Source organism: Tamandua tetradactyla, chromosome 22 (assembly GCF_023851605.1).
Source record: "Tamandua tetradactyla isolate mTamTet1 chromosome 22, mTamTet1.pri, whole genome shotgun sequence".
In the NCBI taxonomy this organism is placed as follows: Eukaryota; Metazoa; Chordata; class Mammalia; order Pilosa; family Myrmecophagidae; genus Tamandua; species Tamandua tetradactyla.
Window position 1 is genome coordinate 36,297,184 of NC_135348.1, and position 14,665 is coordinate 36,311,848.

General features: G+C 32.3%; 1 pseudogene; it reads right to left on the bottom strand.

Annotated features, from left to right (window-relative positions):
- Positions 1-222: 222 nt before the first annotated feature.
- Positions 223-13,097, bottom strand: LOC143666136 (biogenesis of lysosome-related organelles complex 1 subunit 5 pseudogene; annotated as a pseudogene).
- Between the last annotated feature and the right edge of the window lie 1,568 nt (positions 13,098-14,665).

Here is a 14,665-nt window from a genome sequence, read left to right on the forward strand (position 1 = left end):
TTCACCTCCTACTCTTCCCAATCCAAATAATCATATATCAACACTGACTGGGAAGGTCTAGCTCTCTCCTTCTGTTAAACTTTCAATCATGACCACAACAGATATTTTTTTCTTCTAATGTGAGAGTGCCATATTGCTAAGCTTGAAGGAGATGCTAAATGGGTTGGTGGAGTATTTTTTAGGTGTTTTCTTCTTAGTTAGTGATTGTTGTGGCCGGAATGCTTAAAATATTGAAAATTTAGCTACATCCTTCTCCATCCCAACACGCTGATCTTTAAACCTCTCCATGGCTATTTTATTTTTGCATTCTTGGTGTACTTCAGCTCATTTGTTATGTTGCTCTTTCATGAAATCTCCCCAGTAGATTGCATGCTGTTCTTCACTAGCTATTAAATGCTCCTATGAATCTTTTCTTTTTCCCGCTCCCTCAGTAGGAGTCTGGAGACTACATGATTAGCTCCTTACAATCTCTGGAGAACTTAGTTTGCTATACTGCACTCTCTTCACATTTGGGAAGTGTCGGTTCATTTGTTTTGTGGATCATATTCTTCAAATTTTCAAGAACTCTCATTTCTAGAAGACCATGTTTTCCTTCAAATTCTTTCACAAAATAACAGGTTTTGCCTTGAATAAATGGCATGTGATCTAAGTCTTGAATGAATTTCTTCAAGATGCTTGCTCATGAGGTACCCAGGGGAGTCCCTGGTCCCCAAAATGTAGGTCTTCTTCCTGCCACTGCTTGGGGTGGCCTCGCAACCCACTGCTAGTTCACTGTCTTTTCTACCTCAAAGAAGTAAAAAAGTTGCTGGAGGAACACTACTTGGCAGAGTTTCTGCCTCCATTTAGTTTCAGTTAAAAAGTAGAATAAACAAAAGTATTAACTTGCCCCATACAAAGTTTACATAAACTCACAAGATACACAAAGTATTTGGCCTTACCCATAAAAATAAGCAATGAAACATTAAGAAAATAAATCATGGTTGTCAAACACTTGGCATTATGAAACCCTAAAGGAAATACGAATCTATTAAAAATAATAAGATCGAAACAATCTCTTCTTCGATTTAGCTTCTGGAAACTGAAGAACTCATTACAGCCTTTTGATTTATTTTATTTTATTTTATATTTTGGTAAGCCAATGATTCTAAGCTGCTTTCTTTTATTCCTATAATTCTTTACCCACTGACAACAAGTAAGAGATGAGAGCCCAGGTGGAAGACTGTAAATACAAATATAACTGAAATAAGAAAAAGATAGCAATGCTTCCATGTCACTGTAGAATTCACCAATAAGTAATTGCTAGGAAAAGCTGAATGAAGTTTTGAAATTGAGTCGTCTTACAAAGGTGTGATTTATCCTTTTAAGATGCAAAGAAGAAAATGAGTTCATTATAGAAGAAAGATTTCGATGTTAGAATTACTTTTAAAGCTACAAAAGTAATACACAAGCATAAACTGTTTGAAATCAAACCAAGAGACTTCCAGTTTCAGCTCAGACTGATAGAGAGCTTAGAAGTTAGAATACCCATATCACAACGAGAAAGAAGCTGAACAAACTGAAAATCAACAAATCTGTTAGAACCATCAGAGAATTGTGGTTATAAAAAACTGCCACTCTCTGAACTGGACAGACAGTTGAATGCATAAGACAGTGTGAGTAGAAGCCTCTGGAACCAGTCACTGGTAGGAAAATTTAAAAGGTAACTGAGAAATCGCTGGAAACTGAGTGCAGGCTAGCTGAGAATTACAAACTTCTGTGGACCCAAACAAAGACATTATACAAAAGGAAAAAAAAAAAAAAAAACCTGCAGGCCAATATCTCTCATGAATGTAGATGGAAAAATCCTCAGCAAAATATTAGCAAGTCATATCAAGGAATGTATGAAAAGAGTTATCCGTAATGGCAAAGTTGGATTTATTCCAGTTATGCAAATTTAGCTCAACGTTTGCGGTAAGTTTATGTAATACATCACATCAATAGCCTAGAGAAGAAAAATTATAAAATCATAGCAATATGTTAAAAATAAGCATTTCATAAAATTTAGCACCCATTCACGATGAAAGCTCTCAGCACACTAGGGATAGAGGTGAAATTCTTGAACTTGATAAAGAATGTCTCCTAAAACATCATGGCAAACATACTCAAACATGAGAAACTAGAGGTTTTCCCTAAGTTTGTGAACAAGTCAAGGATATCCCTTTTCATCACTTCTATTTAACACAATACTGGAAGTCCTACCTAATGCTATAGGATAGGAAAGGGTAATTTAAATTATGCATGTTGGGAAAGAAGAAGTAAAACTGAGTTCACAAATAACATAAATGTCTATGTAGAGAATCTCAAAAGATGGACAAAAATTGATTATAAAAAGGCTGCAGGGCACAATGTTAATATCAAAAGTCAATTGCTTTCCCATATACCAGCATTAGGACAATCAGAATTTGAATATAAGAACACAGTGTCATTTATATTAGCATCAGAAAGTAAAAAACAAATACCCAGGTATAAATTTATCAAAACATGTACAGAATCTATATGAGGAAAACTATGAGACCCTGATGAAAGAAATCCAAGTGATCTAATTTATGCTCATTGATAAGAAGACTCAATAATATTAAAACCTCCTTCCAACTTAGTTTTTCGATTCAACACAATAACAATCAAAATCCAAACATGTTATTCTGTGGATATCAACAAACTGATTCTAAAAGCTATATGGAATGGTAAGAGACCCAGAATAGGCAATGCAATGCTGAAGAACAAAAACATGAGAAAATCTTCTGTGGTACAAGCAAAACATCAGGCAAACAGATCAATGGAACAGAACAGAAAGCTCAGAAATAGACCCATAGAAGTACAGACAACTTATCCTTTTTGGTTTTTAGACAACTTATCTTTGAAAAAGAAATTAAAGAAAACCAATGGAGAAGCAATAATCTTTTCATCAAATGCTGCTGGAACAATCAGATGTCCATATGCAATACAAACACATTTATATATTGACTTGGTACCTTTCTGAAAAATTAATCCACAGTAGATTATGCACTATATGATTAAAATTGTATAACATTATAGAAAAGCCAACATCTTAAAGACAGTACAAAGATAAGCAATTGCCAGGGATGCAGGGATATGGGGAGGGAAAGGGGTGAATAGGGAGAGTACAGTGAATTTTTAGGGCAGGGAAATTATTCTGTGTGATTCTATAGCAGTGGATACATGACATGCATTTATCAAATCCCATAAATTGTGTAACACAAAGAGTGAATCTTACTATTAACTATGGATTTTGCATAATAATAATCTGTCAGTATTAGTTTAGTAATTGTAACAACTATACCACATTATTGCATGATGTTAACAGTAGGGAAAACTGTGCAAGGGATGAGGAGGTTGGAAATTCTGTATTACCTGTTCTTTCTGTAAAATTAAAATGATTCTCAAAGATGAAGTCTATTAATTTTCAAAAAGTCAAACCACTAAATATATATTAAACATTAAAGCAAGAACTAGCACCTTCTTTTTTTGAGTGCTTACTGTGCATTAGGAAAGATTTGAGAATTAATTAATTTAATCTTAAGATAAATCTATGTATTTGTTACCAATACTAGGCCCTTTTTACAGATAAGAGACCTGCAGGTTATGATATTTCCTGAAGAAAGTAGCAGAGCTTAAATTCAAATATAATCTGCAATACTCTATGCCCTCACTCGTAACCATTGCATTATGCTGCTTCATAATTGCCTGCAAATTCCCCTGAACTCAGCTCATTCCAATCCCTCTTTTCCTCCTCTAAAGAAATAGTTTGGGAATAAACAAGTTTATTATCATCAATAAACTTGATTATTTTATTCTTTTCATTTTTCTTCTTCTGATAACTAAAAATTTTTCAAACCTAATGACAAATAAATTGTGTAAATAATATTCTTTTTTTATTTAGATAAGATTCTTTCTTTAGTTATTCAAATATATAAATTTTTGATAATGTGTATACCAAAAAAGTCTAGGCAAAATGATAAAGTAAACAAATGTGTGTTAATATATCACAGGTAACACAGTAAAATGTTGATCCTATATTTTTGCCCATGTATTATTCACCCATTATTTACATAAATGTCAAATTCTCACATTGGTCAAGGGCTAGTTGATTTGAAAATGGTACAATTCTTTAAAAGAGATCATTTATCTAGTCTGATCAAGCAGAACAAGTGAAAATTAGCTCTGTAAAGTTGAAAAAAAAGGTATTTTTTGATGGTCTTTGATTAGTTAAATGTTAGGAAATATCTGTAATCTATTTTTATGGCATTTCATTTAGAGATTTAAATAAATCATTTAGCCCTATGTAAATGGCCAATTCTTTATGATAAATTGTCATATCATGATAGATTAACATAAATATTGCATAAGATTAAGTTAAAAAGTAATTGCAGATTAATAGAACACCATCAAATTGATATCAAATGAAATTGTTTTAAAATAATAAATTAAAGAAAATTTACCATAGAAAAATGTATTTTAAACATTAGACCACTAATACTAAGAAATTTCTTAATAATGTTCATGTCTGTGTCACCATAGATTAAGAGACACAGCATAGCTGATGTGCAATAAAGAATTATAAGCTGACCAAGTTACTAAATATACCCCTATAAGCTGCGCATTTATTTTGAATGTAGGGCAATGCAACAGCGGCTCAGTGGCTCAGTGGGAGACTTCTCGCCTGCCGTGTTGGAGACCTGGGTTTGATTCCTGGAGCTTGCCCATGTCAAAAACAAAAAAAAAATTTGGCTCTCAAATTATTCTGGAGGTGATATGTGCCATTGCCTGGCTAATTTATCCTTTCAATTTCTAAATTTATTTTTGATAAGATTCTAGTAATTATTATTTTCATAATTAAGGTTAACTTTAATTAGTAATTAAAATTAATAATTAAAATTAAAATTTAATTAAAATTAAGCCCAACATAAAATATGAATTAAAAAATCAAACATTCTTTTTTTAGATGAAAATATTAGAAATTTTAATAAGACTTATCCATCTATATATCTATTCATTTACCATTTTCTCTGTATTTTAATAAAATTAGTCAATGGGTAAAAACAATAACTCAGGTATTGGATATTTCTTTTAAACCTATTATCTTATTTACTCTCCTTTGGTGAAATACATGGAATGAAAGAATGTTCAATAGCATGTTTTGTGTTGATTAATTTTTGTATATTTCTATTTTTAAATGGCTGAGATCAGAAAAGAAAACACATAGGAACTGCTAGAAATGCATTGCTATTTTGTGAGCTTTTAAGAGTTTACTCTTATTTTCCCCCAATATTGATGAATTTATTAAGATATGTCCGAAATAGTCATTTAAAAAATTCCATCATGTGTGGTATTTCATGGTCTCCTTACATATTTAAAGTTATGATATGATGGAGCAGAAGTAGGGAAACAAAGTGAAACAAACAAACCCCATCAATGTTAGGATTCAACAAACATCAATTTCAGTTGCAGCAATTCATTCTGCAGCAATTTTTTCCAAAGTAAAAAAGGGAAAGAAATGCAATAACTACCTAAATCATAATCATAGTGACAAATTATAACATTATTTTTATACATTTGATGAAAATTGGCAGATTTTTAAAAATGAGTAAAGATAGGCAGGTTTGATTAACATAGTTAATAAACTTGCCATAAATGGCATGTATATATAAATTATACCAAGCTTGCAAAACATAAAACATTCACAAGAACACAGGAGAGAGTCACAGAAATTGTCCTGAAATTCTCAAAAAATTATAAAGCATTGAGATCATATAAAGCCTGATCTCTATCTATATAGAGAGTTCTATCTATATAATTAAGCTCAAGTTAATAACAAAGAGCATAAGTGAAACCATAGATAATTAGGAATTAGGAAGTACACTCCTCAGTAACTCAAGGCCCAAGAGAAAGCCGAATAGAAATTAGAAAAGGATTTGATCCTAGGAAATTACAAAAATTACTTATAAAATGCATTATAAAATACTACAATTTGCAGGAAATTCATGACCCTAATTCTTAGTTTTAGAAGACAGATGCATTAAAATATAACCAATTTTACAACAATTTCAAGATCTTAGAAAAAGAACCAAAAAAGGAAGGAAATAATAAATGTGAATGTATTGATTAAGACTATAGGGAAAAAATAAAAATTCAAGTAGTAAAGATAATTAACAAAGGCACTAGTTGGTTCTCTAGAAAGGATCGACTAAATTGATCAAACCTCTGGAGAGAACTGTTTAATAAAACAGAGGGAAGGAACAAATATCCAATATCAGGAATGACAAATGTGAAATAATTTTCCATTACGTCAATAACATTTTTCTTAAAGGATCAGATGGTAAATATTTTAAACTTTGTAGGCCAAAGTCTGTTGCAACTATTTAATTCTACTGTTGTGCTACCGAAATAGTCATAGACACTAAGTTTAGGAATGGGCATGGCTATGTTCCAGTAAACCTTTATTTATAAACCCAAGCCTGGCTCTTGGGACACAGTTTGCTGATCTCTGTTATACATAAACATAAACAGTCAGAATATAAATCAAGGTATTATTATTTATGTATTATAAATATTATATATCAGTAGACAAAAATATTTTCATAAATATAATTTTAAGTCTGATGATATTGCCAGTAAATTGTTCCAAATGCAAACAGACACACTGATTCCTATTTTACACACAGTTTCTAAGTATAAAGAAGGAGAAAACGGACTCCAAATAATGTTATGAGGTTAGAGTAACATTCATATCAAAACCTGAACAGGCTTGCAAAGGAAAAGCAAATTAAAAGTAAAGCTTTGTTTTGAAAAATAGTGAAGAAAAACTTAAGATTATCAAACTGAGGTCAACAATATATTTAGAAAATATTACATTATGTCCAAGAAGGTTCATTATAAGAAAATATGGCTTCACATTATAAAGATCTCTTAATATGAGGCACCAAAACAAAAATTGTTTAAAAATCACAAGCCTTCTGCCGTTATCTTTTAAAAATCTTACACTTTTAATAGGCTAGGAATAAGAAATTTGCTTAACCTGATGAAGTTTTTCTTCTCAAAAATTCTATAGAAAATATCAATCATGATAAAATGTTGAAATATTTCCCTTGAGATTAGTATCAGGATAAAGATGGATGCTATAAGAACTATGGGAGTTCTAAGCCACTGGGCTAACATTGTAAATTACAAAAAAATAAAGTTTGAAAAAGATAATGCAAACTGACATTCATAGGGTATATTATGAGGCATATAGAAAATTTAAAAGGATCATTGGATACATTCTTATAGTAAAGGCAAGACTTCAGCAAGATTTCTTGACACAAATTCATTATACAGTAATGAATTGCATTTTATATACATGCTACCAACAGAAAGTAAAACGCCACCAGGATGATATATAATATACTTTTCAAATCAAGTAATAAAGAAGAAATTTAGTATAAAATGTGCCAGACCGTATGGAGGGTTATAAATCATTACTGATACCCTATGGTGGATTGAGTAAGGTGCCTCAACTTTAGACATGCTCTTATCTTAGTCTGCCTCCCTGTGAGTGTGTCCCACTGTAAACAGGATCTCTTGAAGGTGCTATTTTGAAGTTGAGGCATAGTCCAAGTGAATAAGGTGGAATTTTAATATGGATTACTAGAATCCTTCATAAGCAGAAGAAATTTAAATATCGTGAGAGCAATCCAGAGGGAGAGTGAGAAGCGGGAAGTCAGTGAGAACCTGAAGAGGAAGCAGAGGACACAATCATTTGATAAGAAAGCCAAGGAACCCAACAATGACCCTACAAACAGGCTCTGGGTAGAAGCAAACCTTCCAGCCACTGAACCATGAGATGAGAAATTATCATTGCTTAAGCCCACACATGATGTGATCTCTGTCAGAGCAGCCTGGAAACTAAGGCATCACTGTTAAAGAGATTCTAAACTGGTGGAGAGATTTACCATATGCTAGCATTGATAGACCTTAAATAGGTCATTTCTCCCTCATATTGATCTGTAAGGTGAATGCATACTAAGTAAAATTCTTTTAAAACATTTTAGACATTATTAAGCTAATCCTATAATGTATGTGCAATATAAAAGTGGACACGATTAGTTAGTAGTCTCTTGAGGAAGAACAAGTTGGGAGTATTTTTGATAAAGCTATGATAATTAATAAAGTGTGGTATTAACAAAGTAATAGACAAATAGGTCAGATGGACAGAAAACTGCACCATTCTGAGAATAGGTATATGGTTACATGATATTTAGGAGAGCTGATATTGCAGACCTATGATGTGGAATGAATTTGTCAATAAATGGCACTTAGCAAATGGAAATGCATGTCATAAACAACAATCAGTTCTCCAGAGAGCAAATATTTAAATGTAAAGAGTAAAACTTAACCAAGTTTTTAGAATTAAAAAAAAGTCGACTATCTTCATGAATTCAGGATAATGAATGCTTTCTTAATGAATCTTAAAAACTTCAAATCATAACACAGATGGTTAGAGTGAGTGATGTTAAGAAAATCTACTCGTCTACTGACATGACAGAGTGAAATAAAAAGAAAAACCTGGGAAACAATTTTGCGTCTTATTACAGGAAATTGTATGCACAGCACTAGCTCAAAAAAAATAGAAGAACTTTTCAGACAGACCAATAGGAAGATGGGGAGAAACAGCTGGTATAATATGTGCCTTAATAAATGTGAAATCTAATATGTCCAAAGTATATATTTAGTAGTGCTCAAACTCATTTAATCAGAAAAAGGCAAATTAAAACACTGTTAGCGATTACTACATATACACTAGTTTGGTAAATCTATAAAAAGTCCAACAGCGACTTTTGGCTTTGCCATACACTTTTCCTGGGATTGTCATACACTTTTCATGGGAGTGAAAATTGTTATTTAAATTTTGAAAAGAGTTTTGCATTACCTAGTAATATTGAATATGATCATATACTCTTATTAGGAATTTAATTTCAGTCCTAGAGGTACATGCACATATTCATTAAGATACATAGACCAAAATATTCATAGGGTTATTTTTAGTAAACAAATACTGAAAACAACACAAATGTCCAACAGCAGACTGCTATATTTACCCAATGGAATAGTGCATTGTGAACAACAGAAATAAAACTTAAGTACTTTATTTAGATGCATGAACACAGACTGCTTTCTCTTTTAAAAATAACATTGAGTTAAATAAATGTCATAAGATAATACAAGTTGTAGGAGCCAATTTAAATAAACTTAAAAACACAATCAGCAAATTACATTGTCTACAAAAATTTACTGTATTGCAAATGCATAAAGGTAATCATGAAGATTAATTTCACAAAAATCAGGCTATTTATTGCTCATAAGGAAGGGAGATAAGGACCTTCTAGGGTATGGGATATATTCAGTATTTTAAATTGGTGGTGAATATGTGCATAGTTGATGTAAAATTATTTTTGTATACATATATGCTTTGCTACAACTATAATATATATTTTTCATTTTAGTATTTCATTTATATTCATGGAATATACATATATTATAATAATACATACCATGTAAATTATACCTTTAGTAAAACAGATACATCAAAAGGCAAAGTAGAACAAAATTTTGAGCTAAAAATAGGCACTTTTAAATGACAAAAGGAATTTCATATTTCAAAAAGTCACTTATATTTAAGAATACATATTACTTAATTGCTTATTAAACTGTGAATACATATATTCTATTCAATTGATTAAAATCAAGCAAATACTTTAAAGAAAGATCCTAAAAATTCTCTTGGCAGAAAATAACTATAATGACTTGATTTCACATTCACGTGCACACACATATACATATACACACGCACACATGTACACACATATTTTTCTGTAGTTTTTTTGGCTCTGTTTTCCTCCCTCTCAAACAATAGACACAACTTGTAGAGCTCTTTTCTGGAGATCTCTTCCCTGCCACTCAGCTCTCATTTCACCCCCACACATGCTTCCAAGCAGTTTTCCTGAGAATTTTATTTCTATATTCTTTAGTGGGAATTTTGTTTCTATCTTCTTTAGAATCATGTAGCTTCTTCTTTCTTACGTTACATACTTATGTTGCTGGGATATAGTCTCAAGTAACGCCCCCCAAAAAAGGTTAAGTAGAAAGAAGCATTCCTCTGTCTTTGAAAAAAATATATATATATATTTTCTATTTCTATAACTCTTGAAAAAATAGTTTTGCAGTCATGTCTACTGAATTTGAGGGTATTTGTTATCTCTAGTACAAAGAGTGTACAACATTCTATGGGGTCATCCATATTAATTTTAAGGCAATTGATTTTTGTTTCTTAAAGTTATCTCAGAAAAAATGTTATAATAAGCAACCAATACTGAGTGGTTACTGTGTAGAAGCCTTTATTTTCTGATGAGTTGTAGTTTCAATTCATGTCATAACCCCAGACACAGTTAGCATTATTTTTCAAAATCTTTCTGACTTTTTTCTTGTTTCCCCTATTGATCAATATATTTTTGTTGTTCTTTTTTTTTTTTTTTTCAGTCTGATCTGTGGGGGTTCTGTTTGTTTTGCTTTGTTTTATTTGTTGCTAGTAGAGGAAAAATGGGGGGTTGTTTTCTTTGCATGTAGATATAAGATAAGGTTTAGAAGTTCAACTCATGCAACTGTTCCATAGAGAGACTTTTAATCAAGGCCTTTCTTTTCAGTCTCGTTTTTCACGTCCTCACTTTTTTACCTCTTAAATTCAATCTTAGCATTTCCAGACAGTTTGGCCTCCCTCTCCACTGTAAGCTAGCAGGCATACATTCTTTTTTATCAGTTTCTTATTCTGTTATTTTTTCCAGTATCATCCAGTTTACTCTTTCACCCTCCATAAGTTTGTGGAAGCCTATGGAATACTCAATAGTGGTTTCATTTGTTACACTGTTATTAATTTCCTTTTGCACTTTATTTTCATTTAATTTGTGTCTCAGGAAGGAGGGTATGCATTCAGTTTACCCCTTGAATAGATGAATGGGAGATGAAGTCAATCTTTTTTTTCAAAATAAAATAGCTTCCTTTCAAAATACAAGTATTGGAGTGGGTGGGGGCGGTGACCCACGAGTGGCTCAGTGGTAGAATGCTGGCCTTCCCTGCTGGAGACCAGGGTTCCATTCCCATGCCATGCTCCCCCCCCCCCAGAAAAATCCTATAAAATACAAGTTTTGATCAAATCTCTAATAGTTGCAATTAACAAAGAAAATACTGAACCAGATATTTAGGAATAAAATACATGAAATAAATGGCTAGTGCTCTCTAGCAGCATTTTCTAATCAACATGGAAGGTTTTAGAATATGCCAGTATCTAATTCCAGACGGGGGAGGGGAGGGGGCAAACATCAGTGGTTTTGTAAATACTGCAGGTGAGTCTAATGTGGGGCTGGTATTGAGAGCAACGAGGCTAAATCCTACAGAGTGTTGAGCAATCATTGAATGTTTTCAAGTAATTTTCATTCCCATCTTTCTCTGTCTGTTTCTTAAGCTCCCAAAGTTTTTTATACTTCTTCAAATTCCAAATTATTTAGAACCCTCAGTCATTTGATACCTTTTTTGAAGTTAATTTGCTTGTTTACATCTCGACTAGACCGAGAATAACTTCAATAGCTATGGAAAAGAAATGCTTGTCTCTCTCTACGGCAACATTCAATTAACCTGTATCTAAAATTTATACGTCAATCTTCTATGATGGCACCCTCTTTAGGTAAGCCAGCACCAAGTGGCAATATTTGGATGTGGTCACCATTAAGTTTTTCAGATATGGAAAATATACTTTGCTGAGAAACCTAGAAGTGATCATGTTCTCAGGATAGACTCTCCATAATCAAACTCATAATGAATCCTGTATAAATAAACCTTACCATTTTTATGTTACAGCATGAAACATTTATTTGAAATAGCTGTTCCATCAACTCCATTAATGAAACATCCTTCCTGATATTAGAGTTCTTAGGAGCAGACTGAATTAATAAAGTTGGGAACATAATACGGAATCTGGTAGAGGAAAAAAAAAAGCCTATAGCCGTCATTGAGCTCTCATTCCAGGGAACGTGATCGGTTAACAAGTCTCTATGGCTAATCTATACCGTGCGTCTTTTCTCTGGACAACACTTTATGAACACTGCCTATTTCATAGTTTCTACCAACGAGCCATGTGTTCCTTCCTTACTTCAAATACATTTAAGGTTGTTAGAGTAGGTAGGTAGAAACAAATCAACAAAAACTATTAGGTGATGTACTTAGTTTTAAAAAAAAGAATTTAGGGGTATTGCAACAGTGGTCCAGTGGCAGAGGTCTCACCTGCTATGCTGGAGACCTGGGTTCGATTTCCGGTGCCTGCCCATGCAAAAAACAAAAAAAAAAAAAAGAATTTGGGTAACAACTTTGTTACTATGGGGAAGTTGATGCAGGTGTGCACCAACCCTGTTTTACTTAGAGTCCATCATAGTCCCCTGGCTTATACTTTAGTATTCGCCATTTTTTCCCCTCCATGTTTGCAAGAAACAGTGTTTTCTGCTAAAAATATCAGTCATCCCCTCATTAGTCATAAGACATTAACTATTTTTTTCATATTTTGTGAATATATTTTTTAAATTTAATTTTGTAAATGATATCCATCTAATCAATATCACACTCCTTTATTCTATGAAAGTTGGTAGACAAAATTTGGGGCTTCCCTAATTTTCAACTTGAGTATCTAATAAAAATCCCTTCATATTTTTAAAATTTGCTTGTCAGTTTGCTTCTAGTCAGAGTCCTTCTGTAGTGTTTTTTAGTATAATTTATTGTTATTAAAAATTTATTTTAGATCATCGTTACAGTAACCTTACTATGTACTAATTTTCCGCACTAAATGTAGCTGCTGAATCCTACTTCTTGTGGGCAATGTATTGTCTTTTAAAATAGCATGTGTATTTTCATAACCTATCAATGTATTTTGCTTATTAAAATAATAACCCATTCTTAATGGCTTTAAAAGGTACATTGTCAGTAACAAGAGTCACATACTGAATTGTCGTGTGAGCAGTCATGCTGGAATATTTGTGAAACAGTTTTCTTTGTTGAATCCCAGGCAGCATGAAATAAGATCACTTCAGTGAAGCAAGATCATATAAAGATGAGATATACATGAAATTCCACTATTATATCTGTTTTTTTTTTATTGGGTAATCCTAATTCTTGGATTTGGAAACCTGTACCTGTCTAGCTAAATAAGTCTTCAGAATTTTAATTTATCTTTAAAAACCTATTTTTGTTCATATATATATATATTTCATATATATATAATTTCAGGGCAGAATGCTTGACTCCAAGAAAGCTGTTGTCAGTTTCCAGATTGATCATATAAAATATATTTTACTTTTAAAGAAAGGGCTTCACTTTACTACTTTTATAAAACTTACTATGTATTTGGGTGTTCCTTATATAAAACTAGCAGATTTGAAAATATATACTTTACACTCAACATCCATTTGATTGTGGAAATGGCAACATTATCAGAATTAAATATGAATATATAATAAAAATTACTTTATGTTTCTCTGTCTTTTCAAGTAGCTCAGGTAAATGATGGCACTTTAAATAATGTTAAATTTAGAAAATGCATTAAATAGAAAAGAAGATCATGAAAAATAGGAAAGCCTTTCCATTAAGGGTTTCAGATATAAAATGTTCTTTTCAGACACAAGCTAAACCTAAAATGAGAGGTTTTTTTTTTTAACTGAAAGACCTAGAGTGTAATTAAAGGTAATTGGCACATTATTATTCTTAAAAGATTCCCTTTGCTGTTCTAAGAATACCATGGAACAATTGAATATATAAAAAGCCAACTATACATTGTCAAATAGATCTTTTGTGCAATAATACAACCTTGCAGACAAAAGATAATTCAGACCACTAGAAAGAGGGGAGGTATATTTGTCTGTGTGTCCTTGACTCCTGCCTGACCACAGTGAAGTTGAGTCCGATTTTTAAAAATATTGTCATAAGTAACAGGTAATCAAAAGACATTGTGATAAAACTCAAAGGAAATCGATTGGCAGAATTTAGCATTAGATGAGTAGAAACCGACTTGATAAATGAAATCAAAAGCTGGACAAATCCTTTACTTTAAGAATATCTGTGGCAGTTTGATGATGTTCACGGTATTGACTTAATCGGGGAAGCCCTTCCTCCTGCCCGTTCTCTATCTAAATACTGCATGTTTTTCCCAGTGCAAGACCAATACACATCACCATTATGAAGCCATTTATTTTCTTCACTGTCCCTCAATGAACTCTTCCACAACCTTCTACCCCACTGTCTCTATAGCACAGTGGTGTACTCTTCTCTCTTCATGTGTGGTTTTCAGCCTAAATCTCCCTCACAGAATCTCAGTTGACTCATCTAATTGAAACCTAACTTCACCCACTTTCATCCTCTTCAAAATAACATTCTTTTTCTGCTTCAGTAATTGACTATTATTGTTCAAAAATGTTTTATTTGGACATTTTGTATTTCATTCGCTAAGAGGGCCATGATTGTGTGTTCCTCCATTTCTATAAATCTAAAATATTGTTCTTGAAACAGCTTGTACATGGGGCCAAACATTGCATTTATG